We start from the raw sequence: 19,849 nt of genomic DNA, 5'->3' as shown, positions 1-19,849 counted from the left end.
CAGTTCAAGGCTATCTTTTCTCAGGATATTGAAATTCTCTGTTAGTTTAACTTGTTCTGTGATATAAATTACTATGGTTTGTATGTAAGTTTGTATTGCACTGTTGTGGAGCTTTTCGCCTTGGGTCTCCACTGAAAACGGGCTCTTAGCCCAGTCAGACACTACCTGGTTAACAAATGTAATAAATAAATTAAATAAATAAATAAATACATTGCAGATTACTTAGATTTCTGTTTTGCATGTCATCAGTATTAGATGGTTTCTACAGAGCAATCATAGAAATAGTTGCAATGCAGTGTTAATTTGATTGATGATCTATTAGTGGGGTCTCAGACCCAAAAAGAACATGGTCAACATACAGAATTAGCTACTAAGTAGGTTAAGATAGAACAATTTAAGTTAAGCAAGAGCAAATACAAAATAAGATTGGTTGGTCTGAAATAAATTAGCTATAGTCTAATGGTCTATATTATGTTGCCAAAATGGCAAAACATTGAGCTCCATTTCAGCGACACATAAACAGTGAAGTACAACTTCCGCGAACAGCCAGATCATCGATTTTCTTCCTAGGGAAAAAAATCACTTGGCTGTCACTGTGTAATTGCCTTTTCCCCACTGTAGTGTGATCTCAGAGTTGGTATATTTAGTTAGGGTGGTATAATATTTGGTATGGTGTTTCGTGTGTGGTTGGCCTACCGATTTTTTTCCCTAGGAAAAAAAATCGGTGTTCTGGCCATTCGCGGAAGTTGTCATTCACTATTAATGTGTTGCTGAAATGGCATTTGATGCTTTGCCATTTCGGCAAGATAATATAGACCCATATTCTAATGTCAGAGGGACAGACAGAAATTAAGACATAAGAGCAGAAGCCAAAGTAGCTCCAATTTTAGAAAAGGTCAAAGACAAGAGATTATGGTGATTTGGACACATATTTATTTATTATTTATTTTATTTTATTTATTTGACATTTGTTGACCAGGTTAGTTCGATAGAGCTGTTGCCCTTTTTCAGAGGAGGCTCATGGAGAAAAGCTCCTCAAATAATATACAATAGCACAAAATATAAAAAAGTACAATAACTGAAGTAGTAAAAACAATTTTTCAATATAAAATATACAGTCTTTAAGTTATAATTTATTAAGAAGTATGTTTGTACTCAATTTTGAGTTAGACAATCAAAAGCAGTTGAATTAGCTATTTGGTACCTTATGCACAGTAAAAGAAAAGTTTTAAAGATAATTCATGTTAGCAGTAAGTATGTGGAGAATTGTAGTGTTAAGTGGAAGACTAATTATTTAGAGTGTTAATTATACAAAAAGGCAATCTATAAATATGTTATGATTACTAGTCAAGGGGGAAATATGATAGCATAAAGGCAGATTTGCCAGAGGGGCAGGGATTTGGCAACTTAGGATGATAGTGGGAGGGAGTTAGTGGAGGGGTTATGTAGAGAGGTCAGATGGGATCATAAGAGTTGGTGAAGATGAATGTCAGGTATGTTAACGGAGGGTGTTTACAGTGGCAAGTCCAGGAGCTGGTTAAAAAGGTTTTGAGAGAAGGCTTGAATTGCTGTGGATGATTTATATTTTTATTTCTAATATTTCTAATGTCAAGGGGAAGTTTGTTCTAGGAGTAGGAGGGGGAGAAGCTGTATAGGTTTTTTTCCTATTGTGGTTTTTGGCTTATAGATTTGCAGCAAATTTTGATCAGAGCTTCTGAGGGTTCTGGGAGAAGTGTAGGGAGATACAAGAGTAGAGATATCTGGGCAGAAGGGGGGCTTATATAGGATGGATTGTATGACCTGCATCTGTGAGAGAAGTAGTTGATGGGGAAATTCTAACCAGTTTAAGGAGTTAGGGGAGAGACAGTAGTGTGATTTATAGTGGTATGATTTGTAGGTTGGGTTTGCAACAAATCTAGCAACTTTATTGTAAGTGGTTTCTAATTTTGTTAGGATGGAGGGCTGGAGGTTGGTGAAAATGTGTGAGCTGTAGAAAAGACTTGGGAGAAGTTGGGCATGTCAAAGAGGGATCCTGGCCTTGTTAGATAATATTTTTTTGTTTCTGTAGAGCAATCCAAGTTTTTGGTAGGTTTTCTTGATGCAGTAGGGCACATGATGGTTGAATTTGAGTTGGTCATCTATGATTATGCCAAGGAGTTTGGTATGTGTTTTAGATGTGATGGAAGTATTGTTAAGGGATGAGATACAGAAAGCAGATTTAAGGTGATTGAGGAATTTTAGAAGAAAAAGTAAGAGGTTTTTTTTTTGGATTTAAGATTAACTGGTTGTTTGAAAGCCTGTTTTCAAATGATGTGAAGGATTTTTGTGTTAGTGTGTTCAGTTCTGAGAGGTTATCAGCTATGGTGATGACTGTGAACTCATCAATATATTGTATGAGTGAAGATTGTGGACATGATGTATGTAGGTGACTGATAAAGATATTGAAAAGTAGTGTACCTATTATAGATCCTTGAGGGACTCCCATTTTGATGAGGAAAGCAGGTGATAGTGAGGAAAGATGTTTTACAGATTGCTGTCTGACAGTGGGTAACTTTAAAACCAAGAAACAGTAGAGGTAGAAAGATTTATGTCAGCTAGTTTGGCCAGCAGTGGGGAGTGGGAGACTGTGTCAAATGCTTTAGGGAGGTCTAGGAATAGACATGATACCAGCTTGTTGTGGTTTCTAGCAGTGATATAGTACTGATGAAAGAGATGAGGGTTGTTGAGGTACTGTGTTTGGGGTGGAATCCATGCTGTGTGGAGGTTAATAGTTTGTCTTGTATAAGGTAGTCTGTAATTTGTTTATGCACACATTTCTCTAATATTTTAGGGAGGGGATAGTGCTGCTATTGGTCTGTAGTTAGGAAGTTCCACAGAGTTACCTCCTTTATGGATGGGTGTAGTATGGAATTGTTTCCAAACAGAGGGTACTTTGTATTCAGCTATAAAGGGGTTGATAAGAAGAGAGATGGAAAAGGTAGTGGGTTAGCAGCTGACTTGAGAAAGCAGAAGAGGAGCAGAGTTTCAGTTTGGTTAGTAAGTAGTTAATATAATTAGTAGGTACTGGTTTAAGAGAGAAAATGTTTTTTAGTTGAAGGGGGTAGGGATGTCAGGATGGTTGACAGAGTTCGAGACAGAGTTAGATGTTTCCATTAGTTTGCTGATAGAGTCAATAAAGTAAGCATTTAATATGGAAGCTGTTTCTAGGGGTGTACTGTTTGGGCAGCGAATAGGAGTAGAGGGTATCCCTGAATGACTTGGCTAATGGAGTTCCAGAATTTTTTTGGGTTAGTCATTTGAGAGTTTTAAGGTTGGTTACAAATTTTTTTTTGTTTGTCTTTGATGACTTGTTTTGTTTGTAAGGTTGCAAAGTTCTTTATATGTTTGAAGATATTGAGGGGATTTTGTTTTGGGCCAGGTTCTCCATGCTAAGTCCCTTTTATGCATATAGTTTTTGTTAGACAGGGGGAACTAAGTGATTTAACCCTTACAGTTTGCAAAGGAGCAAGGGAGTTTAGAATGGTTAGAAATATAGAGTTGAATTTTTGTACAGCCTTATCTAGAGGTAGATGAGTTAGGAAGGACCGGTTTATCGCTGACAGGAGGTTGTTGAAGGTAACAGGATGGAAGCTGGAGAGTTTGCAGCATTCTATGTATTTTTGTGGTTGTGTGGTGAGGGGAGAATCTGAGTACTTTAATTGGTGAGTGGTCAGTGAGTCAGACAGAGATTCAATGAAGTGATATTTATGTGGATTTGAAACTAGAATCCAGTCTTTGATAGAGCTGGAGTTGATTAGTTTATGAATATGGGTTGGAGTGAAGATAAGTTGGGAGAAGCCATGCAAGTTAATACATGAGCTGGGATGGTCAGTGAACATTGATGTCCAGTTTATATAGACATCACCAAGTAGAATGGTTTCATTGGGTATATTTTTCGTGAACCAGTATAGGATATATTCTGGTAGTGTGATGTTGTCACCCGGGGGTATGTAAATTGCAGCAACAGTTTGTTATTAGCATTGCTTTTGCAGTTGGCAATCAGAAGTTCAGCAGGAGAAAATGAAGGGGGAGGGTTAGCTAATGGGGTAAGGGTAAGGTGGTTGGTATAAATTATAGCAACACTGCCACACTTTTTTCTGTAGTCTGTCTAGACATAAGAAGTTATAACTCGGAGGGCAGGAATTCTTTTCAGAGATGTGAGGTTTTGGCCATGGTTCAGTGAGTGTGATTATATCAGGGGTGTGATAGGCCATCCAAGCATTAAATTTGGTAACTTTGTTAAGAATTCATTGGACATTCATACAGTATAATGCTAAATGTTTACTGGGGAGTTTAGGATGTGGTGTGGTTCGATGAGAGACTGTGTTGTTATTGATGGTGAAGGAATTAAGTCTGGATTTGGGTGAATGTCTCCAGATAGGAGTAGGATGTTGGATAGATGAGTAGGGTTGGAAAGTGATTAAAGACAGTAGTGATGTTTTACTTTGGGTTTAGAAATGGTAGTAGTAAGGAAGATTTTGATTTTAGGAAGGGTGGCATTAGTGGTTGGGATGATACACGAGCAATTTTAAATGAGTGTAATAGTTGGGAGATTGGAGTAATAAAGATAGAAGTTGGAGAAGGATGTAGTGGTTTTAACTGAATGTTATATGAGGAGAGGTTTTAGAGGACAAGTAGGATTTGTGAAATGAGGAGAGATAGAATCATGATTAAAAATGTTGGTATAGAGGTAGGAGTAGGTACAAAGTATGGTGGAGAGTTAAGGGGTGATAGGTCTTATATTTTGAAAAGGACATAGTTTTGGGTCTGGAACAAGGATAGGTATGGAATGAAAAAAGAAGAGGAGGAGGGTAGTGAAGTTACAGAATACTTAAGAAAGAGTATTAATAGAAGACTAAAGTAAGGAGCGGGTGGAGTTTGGCATAATTGGTTTAGAGGGACAGGAAGGAGAAGTTTTTTGAGGGAGGGGTTAATTGATGGTTAGCCATAAATGTAACGTATTCAGGGGTGGGTAGGAATGGGGGAAGTGTAGGGGAATGGAGTGAGGCTGAGAGTAGTGAGGGCTAACGTAGCAGGATGAGCTATGACAGACCATGCAGTGAGAGCCAAAGACAATCAGATATTGCAGCTTGTCCAGGTTAGTACATTAAAGCCAATACAGTTTAAAGTAGATTTTCAAACAATTTACAAGGAAATGAAGTCCAATCTCTTACTGGTGACTGCTTGTTTAGACCAAAGTGTGAGTTTTTCTTTAGAAGATGTATATTTTTAAAGTGGATTATAAAATAGTAGTTAATTGAAATGGGAGAGGGGAGGGGAAGTGGGTCCGGTAGTGTGCACACCTCTATTTTATTACAGAGAAAGTTAACTTCAATGAAGATTAGCTCTAGAAAGATAACCTACACTTCTAGCAGTTCCTTTTTATTATACAGGCTTGAGAAGGTGTAGAATTCCTGTAATGGAGTGATCCTGTGATTTTGGGGAAAACACTCCCGGCAGTAACTTCAGGGTGGGGAGAAGGCACGTCACAGAATTAAAGGGACTGTAAATAAAAAAGAGAGCGACAGGTTTGATATGCAAGAAGGGTGACTCTTAAAGCATCAAAGTCTATATTCTCAACACAGGGGAATCCCTGATGTTTTCTTACCTGATAATGGGCCACAGAACAAAAGTCGGGGATTCAGAAGATCTGTGTATGGACAGAAGTTCAAGCATGCCACAACATGACCATTATATTGTAGTGAACATAGAGATGTGTGCAAAACCATAAAAGCAATGAAGACTTTCAGACTCATGAGAAACAGCATCGGTAAAAGCTATGAGGACTGAGGATTGCTAAATCATTGTTTTAGAATGTAAGAATACTGTATGGTGGGGACTTAGCCTCTTGATTGCTCAGATGTTAATGGGCAGAAGGTTGAAAAGCGAATTATTAAATAACGTCATATTACAGATGTTTGAAAGCCTATACCGGTAAATGGGATGCTGGATAACAATCATCAAAGCCAGAAATAGTACTCTAATAGAGGTAATAATTTTAAGACCTACACCCTATGCATCTTCCTAATGACAATTCATGTGTAGAGAAAGCAATGGGCATCTAGACTACACAACCCCTCATTTTTAAGGGGTTGATGGAGCGGGACATCCCCACCCAACTATAATAGGCACCACAGAGTTGTTTCCCAGTCTGTAGAGAAATTAAACAGTTTGTGTGTACCCCTGAGCACATTCACTCCTTCTGTCCCAGGATGGGCACAGCTATTTGCCTTGTCTGTGCACCCGAAACACTAATTAAACTCTTGTCAACTGGGCCATATGAGAACAGGGCCACTGGAACAATACTAGGCAAGCGGCCACTGACACCAAGATATGTCTAGCCATACTCACATTTAAGTGGACACACTTAAAAGTTCTTGGTACCCTTTTTAAGCCCTTAATAGGGCTCTCCTCCCAAACTGAGCAGGGTCATACACAGTAACCTTTGTGTAAATTTGTGCCTAGCCATCCAATCATCAAGGCTAGACTTAAAGATAGCCAGAGTAGTACTTTCTTAACCAGTAGTGGTAACATATTCCATTGGCTGGGAGTATATTGAGTTAGAATCTGTTACTCTTGCAAGTCTAGTTTATTTGTTGGCATAGAGTTGGGCATACACCTAACTGGATCCATGGCTCAAAATGTAAAATACAAGTTATCCTGGAGTAGCCTATAAGCTACTAAGTATGATATGAGTCATTCTACGCTATAGTGATATATGAAAGATTTAAGGCCTTTAATTTTATTGGTTTAAATCTCTGGGGCTTTTTCAGATGAGTGTTGTGCCTGGATTTGAATTCAGTGATGGGTCTGTTAATGGAGAATTACAAAAGTAATATACTTTTTGGATCTTGAGGAGGACTGAATGAGACAGATGTGTCCACATAACAATCCAGATCTCTTATATGACCATGGTTGTCGGAAGAGGAGTATCATTTATAAAAGTGTGAGGTGGGAAAATCTTCTTTGTCAAATGCTGGTACTCAACACATGCATTTTGCAATTTAATAGAGACCACTTTTGGTACAGATGTTATGTGCATATTCCAGGCCTTGCCGGACTTGTTTGGTATCAGTAGATGAGAGGATAATAATGTCTTGCTTTGCAGCCATCACCAAATTAGGTCAACCACACCTCTAGAAATTGGTTTGGGTATCTAAAAATATGCGAAACTGGAAAGGGACCAACACCAATCCCTGTGGTACCTCACGAGTTACAATTTCATGTTCGGAGGGATTATCAGCTATTTTCACAACTAGGATCTGTTGGATAGCCAGTTTGCAATCCAGTGGACAATGCAGTAGTTTACGTTAAGTTTGTAAAATTTTCCAGTAATATAATTGAGGGGGATACTGTTAAAAACATTGACCAAGTTGAGTTAAGGTATACACTGAATGACCAATGTCCATAGATTCTGTAACCTTTTCAAAGAAGCATATTAAGTTCAAGAACATTCACAAAACTGAACTGATTGAGGTCTTAATTAGATAAGTTGCCACTATGATATGCTCCATGACTCTGTGTATAGGACTGGTGAGACCAATGGGGCTATAGTTACCTGGGTCTGTACAGGGTCAGCTTTTTGTAGGGGAGTCACAGTGGCTGTTCTCCAGGTATCAGACGCAAATTCTATGAGTAGGCTGCGGGTGAACAGTTTAAATGGAGGATTGAGTAGTGCATATTTGGTACTGAGGACTATGCATTCTGGTATGTTGTCTGTTCCCATATAATTATTATTTTTATCCTTTAGGGATTCTAAAACTTGTTCCAAAATAATTTCAGGGAAAAATAAATTTTCATGGATAGAAGGGGGCAATAATCCCAGCAGGTGGGTTACACTTAGCCCTAAACCGTATTCAGGGCTTTATCCCTCTATGCCACCAATGAATGTTATAGCATTCTTCACTCATGAGAAAGAAAAGTAAAAATGTAAAGTAATTAAGAAAATACTGACAGAAACTTGTAAATTATTTGTTGATATTTGAAAGAAGGAAAAGTGCTACATGGATATGCAGAGGGCAGGTAATATGAGTGGATGTTACCATTGTATGTATTTTTAACTGTGACATTTTTTTACGTTTATGTGGTATTTGGAGTGTCCATCTTGTATTCATTTGTAGGCTGTTAGAGTTTTCTACATCCAGCTTTTCATAGTTCATGTTGCTATGCTTATGACAGGATTTCTATGTTTTTCTGTGGGTGTGTGAGGTATTTAGTCTTGTAGTAAGTTATGCTGCAATGAAATAACTTTTCTACAATGACCAGTTCTGTTGCCATGCAGGGATAATAAAACAGGTGACCTTAGTCTGATTAGTGACTTAGGTACCTGCTGGCAGAACTGTCCCTAAGTCATCTGTTGCCCTTTGCAGCTCCCTGAACTGACTTCACCTCAAGTCAAAGCTGAGGAGGAAAAAAACACTCTTCTCTGAAACTGTAACTAATGCTTATAGCAATTAATATAAAAGCAGCTTGCTATCATTAAATCATCCACACTGAGTGCTTTAGTCATGACTGCAAATAACAGCATTCACCTTTGAAGCTGTGATTTCCATGTGGTCCCATAACAAAGTGCTGGTGCTGTACTTCTGCACACTGGCACCTGATGGTCATGGCCCCTAACAGCTTGAGCCTGTGTCACCTACCTTCTATGCCCCACCCTAGTTACAGGTCTGCCTGCTGTAGCTGGCTTGGGAGGGTGGAGAGGGATGACATGGAAATACCTGCTTGACTCTCTTCAGGAGGGAGGGGCACAACATGTACTTGACTCACACAGATGTATTCCTTTGGAGGGGCAAAGTTGTTTGACCTCATTACTTACATAGGCAAAGCTCATTGTGGGTTTAGTACTGGGACATTTTTATAGGGAGCTAGGCCTTTGGGTGCTGTTACCAGCCTGGCAATCAGAGACACATTCATGGTATGCTGCCAACTCCTTGCCCCTCCACTCTCCATCTGCTATGGATTAAGTTTAGCCCCAGCATACTCCTAGAACAGTGACAAGGGGAAAGGGTTCAGATTTGTTCCTGGTATATTGGACTTCGAAGAATGCTACTGTTTCATCTAGCTCTAGGCACCTGTTCAGAAAGGAAAAGAGCTGGAATTGGTTTCAATGGATTTGTAATGGTGGATTGATGAAGCTAAAGGCTGTAGTGAATAAAGAAATCAACAGAAGTGAAATATTAATTTTTGTTATTGTGATTCTTACTATGGTGCTGCTTACTGTGATGGATTTGAAGTCTTCTTAAGACACTCAGTCTTGCTGCTGGATTCTGCTGAAATCAAAGTCTGGTTATAGTTTAATTCACAGTTTGTTGCATACAGAAACTTGCAGAATATACACTGATGAGAAAATATACTTTGCAGCATCAACTCAGAGCAGTAACAAATAACTTTTTATAACAAACCACACAGACTAACATTGCAGCTTCAGGTACTGTTCTATTTTACTTCTCATATAGTACAGATGATGTGAGAGATATAACATTTACCTCTGGACAAATGTGTCCCTACCAATACCCCTAACATAACTGGATTTAATACAGACTTTATATATATTTTTAGTTAAACACACACCCTCTTTGTTTTGGAAAGATACTGCCTTGATGACGCAAATGCTGACACATCTGTTCTTGTGCAAATGCTGATAAGTGCAGAAAAGCATATATTTAAGGAAACGCCTTGTGGATAAACTTTCTTAGAAAAGCATATTTTTCAAGGAAACACATTGTAGATAAACACATGTCCTGTTGTCCATTCTTTAAAGAAAGCAGATTAGTTTTTTTCTGATATATCCTGTTTTTTACATTCGAGTCTGTAAGAATTCAGCTTTCTTGATGTGTGTGTAATACACTCATAAGCAAGTTCCTTATTTTTTAAGCCACAGACATTTAGTATGGATGCTGATCACATGTTACTAAACTATATTTCTACATTTAAGCAAGCTTTATCTTATTCCTTATTTATGTTGCATATTTGTAGCAAAGTTACTTTCAACCTTAAAACATTGTTGAGCATAATCTTACAATTCCCTCTTTTTATTTTAAAACATACTCAAAACACTTTATGCTGATATGTATTTTGATCACATTATATAGAAAACACATTAAGAAACAAAATCTTTAGTCTTCTTTTGATACACAAGTCAAAATGCAATTTTACATAGTTAATACAATTATATCAAGTATTACTACCAAAACTGAATGTATTTAACTACTTTTTCTTTTGCAGACCATTCTGTGAAAAGATTTTATCACTTATGAGCTGTCTGCTTTAATTTTATTTTTTTAACTTGATTAATTTATTCTTTTGCAATCTCAGAATTTAATTTATGACTTAGTACTATTTTATTAACTATTTGCACCTGTTGAATTAACTCTTTACTTTTATTGATTATTGTATATCTAAAGATTAGAGATAGACTAATATCGATAAGAGACAAGAACTATGTGCTACTCCAAGCATTTATACACTGCTGAAAATATACAGTTTTAATGTCATTTTAACCATAACATTGTGGTCATATCTCTGAACTGCCCATTAACATCTTGGTAAAGTACTGAACTGGGCTTAGATAATAAATATTTGAATGCAATTATTTCAGTATATTTAATACTTGAGGATTTTAAAAAAAACATGATGTATATACTAAAGAATGTTATGTACATATTAGTCCATTAGCTGTATGAATACAATATTTAATTTTCCTTAACTGGGGTAACCAATAAGACTCCAAATTAAAACCAGTGATAATATTACAACTTGACAAATTACCTTTGAACTTATTACAATGTATTCTGTACAGTATGTATTTGCACAGACTGTTTGCCATTCATGGATTTCAATCTATCAAAGTCTGGTTATAGTTGCATTCACAGTCTGTTACATACAGAAACTTGCAGAATATACATTGATGAAAGAACATACTTTACAGAATCAACTCAGAGCAGTAACAAATATTTTTTTATAACAAACCACACGGACTAATAATGTTGCAGCTTCAGGTACTGTTCTACTTTACTTCTCATATAGTACAGATGAGGTGAGAGATATAATATTTACCTTGGGACAAATCCCTACCAATACTCCTAAAATAACTGGATTTAATACAGACTTTGTATATATTTTTAGTTAAACACACACCCTCTTGGTTTTGGAAAGATACTGCCTTGATGACGCAAATGCTGACACATCTGTTCTTGTGCAAATGCTGATAAGTGCAGAAAAGCATATTGTTTAAGGAAACACCTTGTGGATAAACTTTCTTAGAAAAGCATATTTTTAAACTTTCTTAGAAAAGCATATTTTTCAAGGAAATGCCTTGTCGATAAGCAAATGTCCTGTTGTCCATTCTGTAAAGAAAGAAAGCAGATTAGTTTTTTTCTGATATATCCTGGGTTTTTTTTACATTCTTGCCAAGTCTGTAAGAAGTCAGCTTTAGATATATTGTTTTTATAGTCTTATATTACATATGTTTTAGAAGATTTTACTAGAGACAGTCATTAAATGATGAGATAGTTGAATATATTATCTTAGGTAGCTTTTATAAGCTTTGTTCAGTGAATTTTAAGCTGAAATTTGACTGAATTAATGAGATGGATTAATGATTGTTTAATGATGGCTTCAGGTGTTTTTAATTAAATGGAATATATATATATATATATATATATATATATATATATATATATATATATGGTGAACAGTTTGAATTGTTTAGTGAAATATGAGGAAGCGTGCCTTGGTAGCACGTGAAAGCGCTTATTTTACTCTATTGTCATGAAATAAACTTTTGCTACATGTTTTATTTCATGGTGGTCCTATCCTGTTTATTCTATATATTGTGTTTTTTCCTTCTGGATTTGGACCTTTGGACTGCAGTGGTATCTTTCTTTGAATACTAGGAAGTCAGCTTTCTTGATGTGTGTGTGTAATACAGTCATAAGCAAGTTCCTTATTTTTTTAAGCCACGGTCATTTAGTATGGATGATGATCACATGTTACTAAACTCTATTTCTACATTTAAGCAAGCTTTATCTTATTCATTATTTATGTTGCATATTTGTAGCAAAGTTACTTTCAACCTTAAAACATTGTTGAGCATAATCTTACAAGAAGCTCTAAATCAAAAAAACAAGTTCCTCAGAAGAGCAATGGAATGATCACTGGGACTGGAAGGAGGCTATCAACCTGCAAAAAAGAAAAAAAAGCCATATTCTTATGCTGAATGTGTGATTCTGATTGGCTGTTGGTAAAGTTTTACATCTAAAGATTTGCTGCAAAATGTTCATCAGTATTATATGGACATCTAAGCTAACATAAAAATATGATATGACTTAAACATGAGATGACTTATGTCATACAAAACAATCACTTCCTCCATACTACAAAAAAAATACAGTAATCACATCAGATGATGTTTGTAATAGAATATCTACTGTGCACACATAGTGTTTCATACAAAAGTTAAAACACATGCAGCACTCACCATGCAGTAAAACACATGCAGGGCTCATGACTCAGTATGAAACAGAAAAAAGAAAAAAGGTAGATGATAGACACACACACACACACACACACACACACACACACACACACACACACACACACACACAGACTCACGCGCAAAGAGAGAAGCGATAACATATAAATGAGGTGAAGAAAAGAGAAACATAGAACATTACCACATTACATTGAAAAAAATATGTCTAGGTAGGGAGACAGAGATAAAAGAGAAGCAGAAATGCCAATGGGCCATCCAGGTGAGTGAGGAAAACAGATCAAGACAGTTAGAAGTATGGATGGGCAACATAAAAGGAAAAGGCTAAACAAACTGCAACCACATGCAATGAAATAAAGATTGGGAATGAAAAACAGAAATACTGTTATTGAAGGAAAGGGGAGGTTAGAGACACATATAATCTTAGACAGAAACATGAGCAAGCAGAGAACACAAGAAAATGCTAAATATGACAGACAAAAATGCATTCTAAAATATAGGAACTGTTGAGCTTTGGTATAATTTTTTGTTACATATGATCCTACAAGTAACTCAAAAATAGTATGGAGTCTTTTGTTACCTTTTATGCCTAAAAACATCTTGGTTGATTGCTACAGCAATAACATTTGTAAAATTACTCCTATACAAAAATGGAATGGAAATGATTCTCTGCATCAAATTTGCCATCTGATGGCAATGTAATACAGTAATGTGCATTTCACCCCCTTCCAGGTACATATTATTGACTGTAAAAGGATATGAAGGGCTTGAAATTGCAAGACAGATTGCTTCCTAGTAATTCAAATGTAGAAATCATAACACTTCAGACATACAGCTTGAACCAGAGGTGTACAAATCTCTGCCATCGCTGGCACATCACCAGGAATATGAGGGAAGTGGGCTTTTCATGTTTGACTCCAATGACTATGAAGGAATAGTTTTATATACCTGATTTATTACTCATCATTGTGTCTCACCCTTTTGAACCAGTGGTCAAGTTAGGCAGTGTTGTAGGAATGCACACCTCCTTTTTGCTTGTGTGTTCACTAAAACTAACATAACTAGCAAAAATGTTCAGAAACTCATGGAAAATGTACTACTGAAAGACTCTCAAATGTGTACAGCTTTTTTTGTGGTAAGTTTTTCTAAGGGTGTTTTTTGTGGTAATTTCCCAAGATTTTAGCATTGTCACCTCACAGCAAGAGGCTCCCTGGTTTGATTTTCAGCTGGGGTGACTTCTGTGTGAAGCTTCCATGCCTTCCCTGTGCTCATGTGGGTTTTCTCCAGGTGTACCACTTTCCTCCTACATTCCAAACACATGCAGTGGGTAAAGTGGATATTATAAACTGGCTGTAGGTGTAAGTGTGTGTGTGCTTGTGTGAAGCACAGGAGAACTACAGGGCTAGCCTCTTGGTGCTGTGAACACTGGCTCTAGATGATGCTTAGTGTTGATGTACCATCCCAACTCCATGCGCAAAAATGTGACAAAGTGAGTTATCGGTGGATGGATGAATGGAAGGGAACCAAATACACTGCCAGCATAATAGAAGGAGAGCAGAACCTTAACATGATGAGCTACATGTATAACTCCCTGGAACCTTCCAACTACTGACACACATGTCTACTCAAACTTATTGTACTCCCATTCAATACTGAGCATGCAGCCTATGTGCCAATACTGTGTACAGCAAGCTCTAACTCCTAGCTCACTTTATGCTGAAAATTCCCTGTGTGGTAGTTGAGTTTTTCCAAATAGCAGGTAAACGTACAAATGGCCTGAAGTGGAACAGCAACACATATTTCCTAACATATTTGTTACATTTGCAGTAAACTATTAGCCTAGTATCTCAAACAAAACAATGTTAAGGGACAGATCCTAAACAACTGACATAATACAACATAACTTCTTTGTATATTAGCAATTTATCTACAGTCTATAACACTGCTGGCAAGTCACAAGTATCCAAAATAAAAGGAGTATTTTGGACATGTTATAATGTGGCAACCCTGGGAAAAAGACATACTTGCCCTTATTACTGCTATAACAACTGACAGGATTGCTAACATATAAGCCTATATCACCTGCAACTGAAATACTCACCCCTACAGTCCCTGAGATGCTCAAGCCTCCTGTGCAGCTGTGTACTCTCTGCAATCTGGTCAGGGGCTGTGGAGAAAGGAATACGAGTTCATTAGAAATTTGTATGGCCAACAATGGCAATTTGCATGCAGAGGGGTAAGCCATGGCTTACTTATAGTACATAGCTGGTGGTGACTGCCCCCTTACCTCAGCCTCCCATTGGTCAAAGAGGTCATGATTTCTCCTTCTCATGTCCTTGTAAAAGTAACAACATTGCACACCATTTCTTGGAATGCTAGTGATGCAAATCACCTTTTGTAACAGGCTGCTTCAGGCCTCTGAGTTATATTAAGGTCCTTGGCAATATTCCTCAAGAAGCCTTGGCCTGTTTTGTTGGTGAAGGAGGTATAGAAAGATTTCTGTCTTCTCAATACACCACTTTTGAACTCTGAACTCTCCTTCAGAAGTGGCCTGATAGCTCGGTTAAAGCATAGTGCTAATAACGCCAGGGTCACAAATTCAATCCTCGTATGGGTCAAATGCCTTTTCCTGTAAACTTTAGTTGGGTGTTGACATAATGGTTAAGGTGGTTACCTCACAGGTAGAAGGTAGAGAGTTTGATTTTCACCTTTGAGGGAAATTAGCCAGGCTTAAATTGGCCATCAAGGGCAGCTAGCCTAGTACTTAGTTACCTAGTTATGAACCTAAAATTTTCCCCCAATAGTTGAGTTGGTACAGCATCATACTTTTAATCTGAAAGGCCAGGGTTCAAGTCCCTGTTTGGAAATTTACTTCTTAAGGTTCATTTACAGAGAACGCTGCAACACTTTTCCAGTGTTTTAACTTCATTTAGAGCCATCCAAGCTAAGATAAGAATATTTTCTTGAGTAACTGCACTTGTGCTTGCTTTATACTACGATCACTACTATATTTGAGCATTTTTAAAAGCATTTATTTAATTTTGTGGCAAAATAGTAATTTCTCTGTTTGTTGGCTTTTCTAGTTTGTGTGCCTCCAAATCTCTTTCCAAAAGGGTGAATTAGTCAGGGACTTAGTTGTTTGGTAATTGTTTGTTGTTTAATTTGCACTTGAGAGCTACTGTTGCTGTGATTTTATCTTAAGAAATCCCAGGATTAGACAGCTTGTGGCAGAAGGTGCTTACCTGGTCTCTCTGAGTTGGGAAGCGCTGCTAGTTGTTTGTTGTTTAATCTGCACTTGTGAGCTGCTTTTGCTGTGCTTTTATATTAACAGATTTCAGGGTTAGACATCTTGTGGCAAAAGGTGTTTACCTGGGCTCCCTCAGTTGGTAAACACTGGAGAAAACTCAAAGCATGGTTGTTTATTAGCTAGAGGGCACAGGAGTCAGTTTACAAGCTTTTTTCTCTACTATACATAAGGCAAGTTGAAAGAATCTTTGTTCACTTACAATGAACTCTGCAACACTTTTCCAGTGTTTCAACTGCATTTAGAGCAATCCAAGCTAAGATAAGAATATTTTTGTGATTAAGTGCACTTGTACTTGATTTACAAAGTAATTACTACTGCTTTTGAGCATTTTAAAGTATTTATTTACTTTTGTGGTAAAAATAGTTATTTCTTTATTGACTTTTTTAGTTTGTGTGCCTCCCAATCTCTTTACAGAAGGGTGAATTAGTCAGGGACGTAGTTGTTTGTTGTTTAATCAGCACTTTGCTTTTGCTGTGCTTTCACATTAAGAAATTCCAGGATCAGACATCTTGTGGCAGAATGTGTTTACCTGGTCTCTCTGAGCTAGGGAGCACTGCAGGAGGCTTAAAGTATAATTATTTATTGGCTAGAGAGCATAGCAGTTAGTTTTTAAGCTTTTTACTCTGTGCAGAGTTGCTTACAACGCCAAGGTGGTTAGCAGTGCCCTGTATAGCAGCAAATGCCTAGATGGTAAAATTTACCTATAAAGTTAGGATTAGATCCAAAGCCTGCTAAACAGGGTAGTGCTGTGTAGAAATAATATTAGAGCAGCTAGTTTGTGCCTCAAATAGCAATACCATGTCCAAGCACTATATAACATCCTGCCCTTAACTCTAGAAACAACCCTAGGAGACCTGTGTTAAAACCCAATCCTTAATCCTAAACAGCCAACCCTATTACAGGACCAGACAACATGGATATGCAATTTCCAAATGTCTCTGTGGTCAAGCTTGATAGGTTTGGGCATCCTAAGGCAATATAGCAATTGTTTCATGTTCTCAGACAGCCAGTTAATCATTAAAATAAAATAACACAGTATGTGAGAGATGTAAATACACAACACCCTGGGAAGAAAAAGTCTCGCATATAAATGAGGTTGCTAGGAATACACACACTAAATTCCTCACATACACTGTTAATGACACACAGATTGTCTTATGCTGATGCTCTTAAAACAAACCTTCTCAAATTTAAAGTACCTTCAAAGCAAGCTGGTGGCAACACTGCTCCTCAGCAATCACCAAAGCACATACCAAAAGCAACACCAAACAACATAAGTCTACACCTAATGGTCACCCAAGTGCAAAACCCGTAAGGCAAGCATACACTTTACCTAACACTGTTGTCATTGAGGACTCCATTGTGCGACACATAGATGCCCCACTCACCAGGTTGGACAAGGGAAAGGTAACAGTTCACTGCTTTTCTGGAGCCAAGATGTGCAATATTATGGACCCACTTAAGTTACTGCACCCCAGGTACCAATATGATTCTATCATAGTCCATGTGGGTGTAAATGACCTGAGACATATCTCACTGGACTATATGAAAAGACATAAAATGGATGTCTCAGAATATCTACAAAGTGGCATGCGTAGCCGAAGCATTTATAGCATTTACTGTCTGTTTTTTTTTTCCTTCTCTGTAATAAAACAAAAAAAAATCTCTTGTTTTCCTGCCTTACTGAACTAGAGTAGTCCAGTTTCAGAGTTGCTGATCCCTGGGCTTTGTTGCGAGCTAAAAGAGTCTTTTTCTACCAGATATATATTTTTTGTGGCTTTCCACTGTTGTTTAAGCTAGCTGTTTTATTGCTCCTTTAAGTGATTTTTGCATTTTACACTGTTTATTGCACTTTTATTTACTAATTGTTGCAAAATTGTTGCTGTAGGCTACACACTAAACTACTGTGCTACTGATTTACAGTATTTACTGTCTGTTTTCTTCTCCTTTTGTCTCTGTAATAAACAAAAAAATCTCTTGTTTTCCTTCTTTACTGAACTAGAGTAGTCCAGTTTCAGAGTTGCTGATCCTGAGTTCCGTTTGATCCATTGCCTTGTAGGAAGGAGGGAGTTTCTTTGCTTACCAGTGGGGTGGGAGGGCACTGGCTGAGCTTTTTTTCTGACGGTAGTTTCACAAAACAAGTAGTAGTCCAGTCCATTTGTGGATTCCTAGCTCCTTTTCTCCCCTAAGAGGAATAAACACGCTTAAACGATTAAGCCGCCGCCGTGATTGAAGGCCAGTTACTGTTGCACACACACACAAGAGCAGCTGCAAAGGTTAAAACTAACTATTTGGGCCAAATTCCACCTTCCCAATTTCTCCCTTAAAACCCTTCTTCCTCGAAAGCTGTACCGCCGATCTAACCAGCATATCTATAACTGAAAAGTTCATCTCACTTGATTCCTGGCTGCTCTCTCAACAGGACTGGCAAGACCAGACAGGAGAGGAGGTAACCACACACAATACATACCCCAGTCACATGGGTACCATTAACTACAACAAATCATACACATACTCACACAAAGACATACTGAGGCTCTGATCAAAATTTACCAAAAGCAGAAGAGGCCACCAAAGCAGACACCCAAACAACTACCACCTCACGACCCAACACATGCACATAGACCACACAGTCCAGAGTGTCAAACAGTCACAGCCCTGAGAGCTCTGATGTAGGCCCAGGCAGGTATGACCCTGACCTTGAGCAGTATCCCTACCTTCACCTAGAATGATGCCACAATACAGTGATAAGATGATCAGCTTTAATAATTGGCTTAAATTCACAGCATCCACATGGGACCGATGGTGCCCCGTGTGTGTGCTATGAACTTCAATGGAATTAAACCCCCACATTAGGACAGCTGTTTAATCTTAGCCTCACCTCATTAGCTTGACAAGCCTTATCTGCAAAGCCATGGAGAGGATCATAATGGAACTCATAAATAACAAGATGGGTTGCAAACTGGCTAAGTGACAGAACCCACAGGAGACTCAAAGCCTGTCACAAGTGGTGTCCCACAGGGCTCAGAACCTATCTGTCACAGATAGGTATGAGCTTTGCATTCAGCAGCATTCTACCTTTACCATGGATGATGCCATAGTGTGAACATAAAATTATTGATTTTAATAACTGGATTGGTTTCTGATGTCACTCCAGGTGGATCCAATATTTGTCAGCATGGGAGAACATAGTCAGAAGACCATGTTACTTTGCCAAGGATGGGTTGCACCTGTACCCCCAGGCATTGGATATTGACTAAAACTTTATCCACCCATCAGAGCCTTTTTTAGGCATTGCCAAAAAGACAAAACTATCAACACAATGAAAAAGTATACAAGCAACCTTAAGGTGTTACTGCTCAATGTTCAGAGCCTAAACAAAAAACTCCACACCCTTCAAGCCTTCTACACTCTGGAGAATGTTGATATCTGTGACATAACAGAGACTTGGTTTAAAGCCATAGAAAGTACTCCAGAAGTGCCTTCCACACATTTAGGCCAACAACAGCAAAGACTGAGGCAAAAGGTGGAGGTGTGTCGATTTATGTTAGCTTCAAGCATACTTGCAAGTTGGTTAAACAGGATGATACCATGGAGCTCATCCACGTGCATGTCATCATAGATAAGGTCCCCCACCATATCATGACTAGCTGTAGGTCACCATCTATGTCCCTAGAGTCTCATGACTCTTACCTAAACCTACTAGAGCCTTTCACCATCCAACCAAACACCTATTTTATGGGTGACTTTAACTACCCTTCTATAGACTGGGAAACATACACTGCCTCAAACTTACAGGCACAATGCTTCCTAGACTTTATTAAGACAAGCACCCTGCAGCAGATAGTGCATGTTTCAACCAGAGTATCAAAGATATTGGATTTGGTACTCACCAGTATGGGAGAGCATTGCACCCCCCCCCCACTCGTGTCACACCATCACTAGTGAGTTCTGATCACAAAGCTGTCTCATTTGAAGTACATATCAGCCTAGAAAATCCAGATAAACCA

The sequence above is a fragment of the Protopterus annectens genome, chromosome 1.part2, assembly GCF_019279795.1.
Source record: "Protopterus annectens isolate FY-2018-M chromosome 1.part2, PAN1.0, whole genome shotgun sequence".
NCBI lineage: Eukaryota > Metazoa > Chordata > Ceratodontiformes > Protopteridae > Protopterus > Protopterus annectens.
Note: the sequence above shows the minus strand (reverse complement) of the source record.